We start from the raw sequence: 8,266 nt of genomic DNA, 5'->3' as shown, positions 1-8,266 counted from the left end.
GGCTGGTGAAAAATGTTTTTGGTGGGGCTAAAATAGCCTAGTGTATGTCTCCAACTAATCCGGAATAAGAATTCAAATAAACAATTGGACAATACATACAATTTAACAGTAATGATTTAATTTACTATATAATAACAGTAACAGTGATGATTTGGGTCACTGTGACGGGGTTCTTTGGCCTCCAAGAATCCAGGCACAGTCGGGTTACCGGTGTTGGTGATTTATTGAGCTCAAAAACTCAAAACAGGGTGCAAAAGAAACTAAACATATACAAGATACTCTGGGCCTCAGCCTCCCTCCAGTTACCAGCAATGAAACAAAGAAACAGAAAACAAAAATTGCCGCTTTTCTTCCCACAGCCCTCATTAAATAGTTTAAGCCCCTCCCCTCAGGCTCTCTTATTTCTGATTTCTTCTCATAAATCAGTTTTGTCCATCAGTGGCGGCTGGTGAAAAATATTTTTGGTGGGGCTGATATAGCCTAGTGTATGTCTCCAACTAATCCGGAATAAGAATTCAAATAAACAATTGGACAATACATACAATTTGACAGTAATGATTTAATTTACTATATAATACCAGTAACAGTGATGATTTGGGTCACTGTGACGGGGTTCTTTGGCCTCCAAGAATCCAGGCACAGTCGGGTTACCGGTGTTGGTGATTTATTGAGCTCAAAAACTCAAAACAGGGTGCAAAAGAAACTAAACATGTACAAGATCCTCTGGGCCTCAGCCTCCCTCCAGTTACCAGCAATGTAACAAAGAAACAGAAAACAAAAATTGCCGCTTTTCTTCCCACAGCCCTCATTAAATAGTTTAAGCCCCTCACCTCAGGCTCTCTTATTTCTGATTTCTTCTCATAAATCAGTTTTGTCCATATATTACCTCCACAAACAATTGATGTACAAAAACAAATAATTTTTACAACTTAATTCTTTTACACAGATTCATTGACTTATTCAATTACACCAAACTGGGTTTGAACCCAGCAAAGACGCAGCCAGACTGAAGATGACAAGTCCCCATAGCATAAACACGTACACACCCACAGCCACACACACACACACACACACACACACACACACACACACACACACACACACACACACACACACACACACACACACACACACACACACTGAAATATTAAGTGTGCACCCTCAATATGCCAGCAGGTAACCAGGAACAGCTTGTGTGTTTTAAGTTAATGGAGCTACTGGGCTCAGCTCGAGTGTATTGGTCCTCACAAACACAGTATAACAGGAATGTGTGTGTGGCGCACAAAGTTACAGGATGTGGATTCGTCACAGTCACAATAACCATGACATGAAATGTTCATATCCTACAACAGGGATGTTCTTCTGGCAAATGGGTAGATAAATAAGGATCTCACCGAATTTGGTGGAAGCTGCATCTCGTTCATTACATTCGCCATCTTCCCTCTAATTGTCTGCACCTGCGCTTGGGTGCAGAAGCCTGTTAAAGTGCAGTATTTTCAGCGCCCCAAGACCATAAAGTTCCGAGACGCTGATTGGCCATTAAATTCACCTAGCAATAGTACATGATTGACAGATTCTCTGCAAATATGGGGCTGTCTGATCAGCGCCCCCAGAACAGAGACGGTAGGAGTCTGTCTGTGGAAATCCACAAATTAATGACAGTAGGTAGGGAAATGTAGTTTATATAATTTGTTTTGCTTATAGGTACACAGTCTAGAGAGTAAAACTGACATTTATGAGTTAATTTCTAAAAATATATTTTACGTTTCTCTCTTCTTATCAGGGAGGGCGGTGCCCCAGCGCCCCCTATGGGCCGGCCGCCACTGACCACTAGTATATTATTGCAGTCTTTCATTATAGGAAGCCAGAGGTCGGTAATCCCGGTCTAGAAAGTAAAAACCTTGCACAGAGATTAGTTCCAACCATTTAAAATTCAGCTCTACAACCACTGACCTCTATTTATTCACTGGATCGCTGATTGCCCGTTGGTAGTAAGAGGTTGAAGTGAAGCCGCCGGCCACCATATTGGTACTCCCTAGTTTGACCGGTCACAATGTAAACAATATGTGCGCTACAGCATAGAACAAAGATGATGTTGTCATATTCAGGGAAACTTAAGACTTTTAAAACAAAGATAAATTCATTACTTTGACATAGATCTGCTGTTTCATTTTGTTAAAGGGGTCATAGAGTGATTCTATAGGCTATTCCATGCTGGTCCTTAAAGGAATAGTACACCCAAAACATGATTAGCCTTCATTTTCTACTCACCTCCATGCTGAACAACACTCTGGAGTACTTTTTTGATATCTCAAATGCATCTGGAAATCTGGGAGGCTTCTTGCTGTCTGCTGACATTCAAATAATGGAGGTCCATGGCGCCCGAGACAGAAAGGTCCATAAAAGTCCACAAAAACGTGTCAATATTCCTCCATACTGCTCGTCCAATGTAATCCAAGTGTCCTGAGTGGGTAGCATCCAGAATTTACTCGAAACGAAGTCATTTAGAATGTTTTTAGAGCATAAACAGTAGTGTATAGGATTTCCTAATAGCGCCCCCATGCGCGCTCACGATTCTACGGAAGCCGGCAGACCAAACCAGCGCATTCAGCTCGGCAAAGAACTCATGCTCTTCCTCAACACTGAAGTCCTCAGACATTTTTCTTTCGTTGTTTCTTTCTTTGCACAGGTAAACAGCACATTTCTTCTTCTACGCTTGCATTATCGGCAGACCAGACGCTGAATGCGCACTTTCTTCCGGTTTGGTCTGCCGGCTTCCGTAGAATCGTGAGCGCGCATGGGGGCGCTATTAGGAAATCCTATACACTACTGTTTATGCTCTAAAAACATTCTAAATGACTTCGTTTCGAGTAAATTCTGGATGCTACCCACTCAGGACACTTGGATTACATTGGACGAGCAGTATGGAGGAATATTGACACGTTTTTGTGGACTTTTATGGACCTTTCTGTCTCGGGCGCCATGGACCTCCATTATTTGAATGTCAGCAGACAGCAAGAAGCCTCCCAGATCTCCAGATGCATTTGAGATATCAAAAAAGTACTCCAGAGTGTTGTTCAGCATGGAGGTGAGTAGAAAATGAAGGCTAATCATGTTTTGGGTGTACTATTCCTTTAAGGTATCTGAATAGGGTGTGTAACATTGGTTGGGGTGAAAATGGCATATTTGCTGTTCTATGAGCCCTAATGCAAGCCTGGTTAAAAGCTTTGAAAGGACAAGTTTCCTTCCTTTTATGGTATGATCATTAATATTTAGATGAGCTGTGCGCTGATTGGTTGGTTTACAACGAGCAAAGCTGCTGAGCAAAGACGCATCATAGAAACAGGCACTCACTCACTGAAAAATCAAATTGTTGATATGGTAGGGTGACCAGACGTCCTCTTTTTCCCGGACATGTCCTACTTTTCGTACCTAAAAAAAATTCTGGGGGCAATTTCAAAATCGTCCAGGATTTTGGTTGACTACAGTACAGCATGTAGTCGAAACACCCCAGGCACTCGCACCAAGCCGTCAGTCCGGGGCTGATCCAGGAACCCGTCAGACGGGGGAGGGGACCCAGCAGAGGAGGGAGCAACCAAACCTGACCCAGTGACTGTTGGGATCTTTTGATAGACAAACATAATCCATGCCTGTCAAGTCTTCGGATCCTTGGGAAGACTGTGAAAATGTTCCCCTTTCTCCATGCAGCCTGGAACCAGGGCGGATTTACCATTAGGCAAAACTAGGCAGTTGCCTAGGGCCCAGAGTTCCTGGGGGGGGCCCTAAAACTCCTTTTACATGTGTGGTTAATTCAGCTATTACTTATTTGTGCACATTAATTATGTTTTTGACAAAAATCCTTTCGCTAAAATGCCATTAGAATGCTTATAATATTAAGTGTGTCTTGGGGCCCCCCTACAGTGTCCACTACATTGGTTCAGTCCATTTGCTGTGCATGGGCAGAAAGGTCCAAACACACGGCAGCAAACTATTTGAAAACAAACGGCGCAAAGAGACGAGACGAGCAGAGCGGGGGAGAAGAGAAAAGAAAGGAAAGGAAAGAAAGATGAAAAGAAGTTACCGTAGCGGTGCTGAAAAGAGGAGAAAGAAGAATGAGGGTAGGAAGCTGCTTTCAAAGTTAACAAAAATGACTGAGTTCGGCTTCATCACTGCGGCAGCGGCGAGCAGCAACAGCAGTAACCTGCCGCAAACAGCTGAAAACTCAGCGGCTGGTCTGGCGCCTGTTGAGGAGGATCCATCGTGTGGAGTTGAACAACTAGTGAGTATTAAGCCGTCGAAGGGGACATTCCCCCTATATTGATAAGTATTTATTTACCTTATTGAAAATGGGTCATTTTAAAGTAAGTTTCTAATTCCATTTGGATTTGCTACAAAAGATGAAAACTTAATTATTTAGCAGTTTTTTTATGTTGAATTTCAGGAAAATCTCAGGCTTTTAAATGTAAAATCACCCATAAGTTTTAGGTGTTTTAGTCCTTAATAATTTAAGTTAAACATTCAAAAAACATAAGGAAGTTATTACCAACATCTCACTCTGCTTTACAGCTTTGTATTAACATTGCTTTAATGTGTGTTATTGTGTACAGCTGGGGATGTTAAGGGTCACGTTAATTATAGATTCAATAATTTACTGTTCTGTACTTTAAGCAATTGTCATATTTGTAACAACACTATCTTTCCTGTGACATGCACATTTTATTTATTTATACACACACACACACACACACATATATATATATATATATACATATATGTATATATATATATATGTATATATATATATATATACATATATATATATATATATATATATATATATATATATATATATATATATATATATATATATATATATAATTTATTTATTATATATATATACCGTATTTTCACGACCATAAGGTGCACCGTACTAAAAGGCGCACTCTCAGTTATGTGTGCCATTTCTGTATTTAACACACACATAAGGCGCACCGGACTATAGGGAGCATTTTTTATATACAGGTACATGTCCTCTACTACCTTTAAATACCTCTACTGCGTGTTTAAAAATACAGCGGGGGCAAAACTGAGTATGACTGTGCTTTATTCATGTATTTATTACAAAGTATTAATCAAACCTGCGAGCTGGCAGTGAGACAGACACATCGCAGATGACACAGCACTGTGATCGCTCCTAAATTAACTTAAAATCCTAAAACCTGCCGACGGAATATGTTTGCTTTTATTGCCGGTATCCTGGTGCCTGCAGTTTAAATTATTTAGATGAAAAACACCTGCCAGCCGCCGCGGTGAGGCTGCTGTTGAATGGATTTCTGCTGTCGGTGCACCGCTGGTATGTGGGGGTCTGAGCGCCTCCGACAGAAATAGATAATCTGGATGAACTGACTGCAATTAAGTTTTCAGGTGGACTTTCTCACTTAAAAACATATTAAAACTACTTTATTCCCACTGATCACAGCAAATATAGCTGCAAGATTTAGATTATTTAGATGAAAAAACACCTGCCAGCCACCGCGCTGAAGAGGAGGAGACCCGCCCAGAGGCTGCTGTTGAATTAAGTTTTCAGGGAGAGCTTTATTCATGTATTTATTACAAAGTATTAATCAAACCCATCAAAGTCATCATCCTCTGTTTCTGAATTAAACAGCTGCGCTAAATCAGACATGCCAATTTCCCCTTCTGCGCTGTCAGAGTCACTTTCCGTGCAGCGCAGCTCCTCAGAAATAATGCCGGCTTTTGCGAAAGCTTGAACAACAGAGCCAGCAGACACGTTAGTCCATCTACAATCCATCCGCTAACGGTGGCGTAACTTGCCCGGCGCTGCCTTCCACTTATCCTGAAACTGTGGTCTGTCATCCATCGCTCCCACGCCGCTCGCAGCCTTACTCTGAACGGCCGCTTCACACCGATGTCGAGCGGTTGAAATTCCTTTGTCAGACCCCCGGGATAACGGTGAGCACAGCATCCATTTGATTCACCTTTTTTTTTTTTCACATCGGCTGTGAGATGGGCACGCAGCGATGGTGATGCGTGGAAAAAAGCACCTAGTCTCCTCACATACACCTGCCTTTCATCATCTCCTCATCCATCCAGCCTTTTTCATTTGCGTTCATATATCATCAGAGCGCTGTCTGTCTCGCTGTCAGCTCCCAGATCAGCTTCTCTGATTGGTTGATGTGGCGCGTCCAGCAGCAAAACTTCAATTTTTCCATCTCGAGTAGCAGCAGCGCGTTGGCGGCGCTTCAGATGCTTAAACGCTCCCGACGTGCTGCACCAAAACGCGCTGCGGGACCTTTTGCTGCACCTATACGCGCGTCAACCATTGACTTTGCATGTAAACTCGCTGCTTCTGCTGCACCTGCTGGGTCTGGTTCACACCGATGTCGAGCGGTTGAACAGCGAGCACAGGGTTAATTTGTTTCCCCATGTTTTTCACATCAGCTGTGAGATGGGCACGCATGGAGTCACATATTAACAGCGATGATGATGAGTGGAAAAAAAACACCTGGTCTCCTTACATTCAGCCACTCTTTCATCATCTCCTCAATGAGGTGGTCTCAAAAGTCGCAGTTACAACACACATAAGGCGCACCGCACTAAAGGGCGCACCTCACATTTTGAGGGAAAAAAAAGACGTTTAAGTGTGCCTTATAGTCGTGAAAATACGATATATGAGAGAGAGATTCTTTCCTCTGAGTTACAGTGACATAGACAAACTTGAAGATACATGATATCCTCAAATTTCTACTTTAGAAATTGAGTAAATATACTTATATTTAACCACTGGGTAAAAGGCTTATGCTGTGTTTTATGTGTGTGTGTGTGTTTGTTTGCAGCATTAGACGGGGATGGGCTGTGATGGAGAGAATTCCAATATTATCCAGCCAGACTTTCATGATTATGTTGTTCAACCAGAGAGTCCAGCATCAACCACTCAGCTAGTAAGCACTGTACTTCTCGAAGATGACGCAGCACTCTGGCCAAAGCAGCTGTCTGATCGAGGATGCTGCTCGTAGAGGACCACTCCAGGTGAAGGACAGGATCATTCCAAAAAATGGAGACAGGCGGAGATTTACTTCAAACTATTATTTAATTCAAATGAAAAATGGTGAACAAATAAGCAGATCTTGGCTTGTCTATAGTGAAAGAAATGACTGTGTTTTTTGCTTTTGCTGTCGCCTTTTCGGAAACCCAGGAAGGAGCAATCAGTTAAGTGAGAATGGGCTTAGTGATTGGAAAAATCTTTTATCCCTTTTGAGACAGCATGAAAAGTCAGCTGAGCACATTGCCAATATGGATGCTTGGCGCACCCTATCACAGAAACTCTAGACACACACGGCTATTGATCAGGTGAAGCAAAATCTTCTTTCTCTTGAAGTAAATCGCTGGAAAGAAGTTCTAACCAGACTAATTGCGATTGTTAACCATCTGGCAGAGCGCAATCTAGCATTTCGTGGTCACTCTGACAGACTGTTTGAGACAGGAAATGGAAATTTCCTTGGGCAAGTTGAACTCATGGCTCAATTTGACCCAATTATGAGAGAGCATCTGAGGAGAAGTCAGGCCAAAGAGCTAAGTGACAATTACTTAAGCAAACGCATTCAAAATGAACTCATCTCCCTCGTGGGAAAGTGGACAATTGATTCAATTGTGGAGAAAGTAAAGAAAGCCAAATATTATGCCGCTATTATGGACTGCACGGATCCTACGGATACATGTGCTACGGATTGTGAATTGTGAAACCTCAAAAGGTATTTCCATTCATGAGCACTTTGTTGGTTTTCTTCAGGCACTTGACACAACAGGAAGAGGCTTGTGTGAGTCATTTTTAGGGCACCTACAAGCACTAGGCTTAGACCTCTCCAACTGTCATGGCCAGTCTTACGACAACGGCGGTAACATGCAGGGTATAAAACAGGGGGTCCAAAAAAGAGTGTTGGAACTGAACAGCAAGGCTTTGTGTGTTCCTTGTGGAAGTCACACTTTAAACCTTGTGGTTGGTGATGCTGCCAAGTCATCTGTGACATCCATCAGCTTCTTTGGCCTGCTACAGCGACTCTACACTCTGTTCAGCTCTTCAGTTCACCACCTGGTGAAGGAGAAAAGAAAACACAAAAACAACCCACAAAAACTGGATTCCTGACATAAAGCTGTTTGGGTTGACACAATCTTAAAGATCCATTGGTTTTTATACAAATAAAACCAAATTCCATTACAGTATATTCTTTTTTGATTTGATTTACTT

This window comes from Cyprinodon tularosa, unplaced genomic scaffold (genome assembly GCF_016077235.1).
Source record: "Cyprinodon tularosa strain WSP-4 unplaced genomic scaffold, ASM1607723v1 ctg1087, whole genome shotgun sequence".
Classification (NCBI taxonomy): domain Eukaryota; kingdom Metazoa; phylum Chordata; class Actinopteri; order Cyprinodontiformes; family Cyprinodontidae; genus Cyprinodon; species Cyprinodon tularosa.
Note: the sequence above shows the minus strand (reverse complement) of the source record.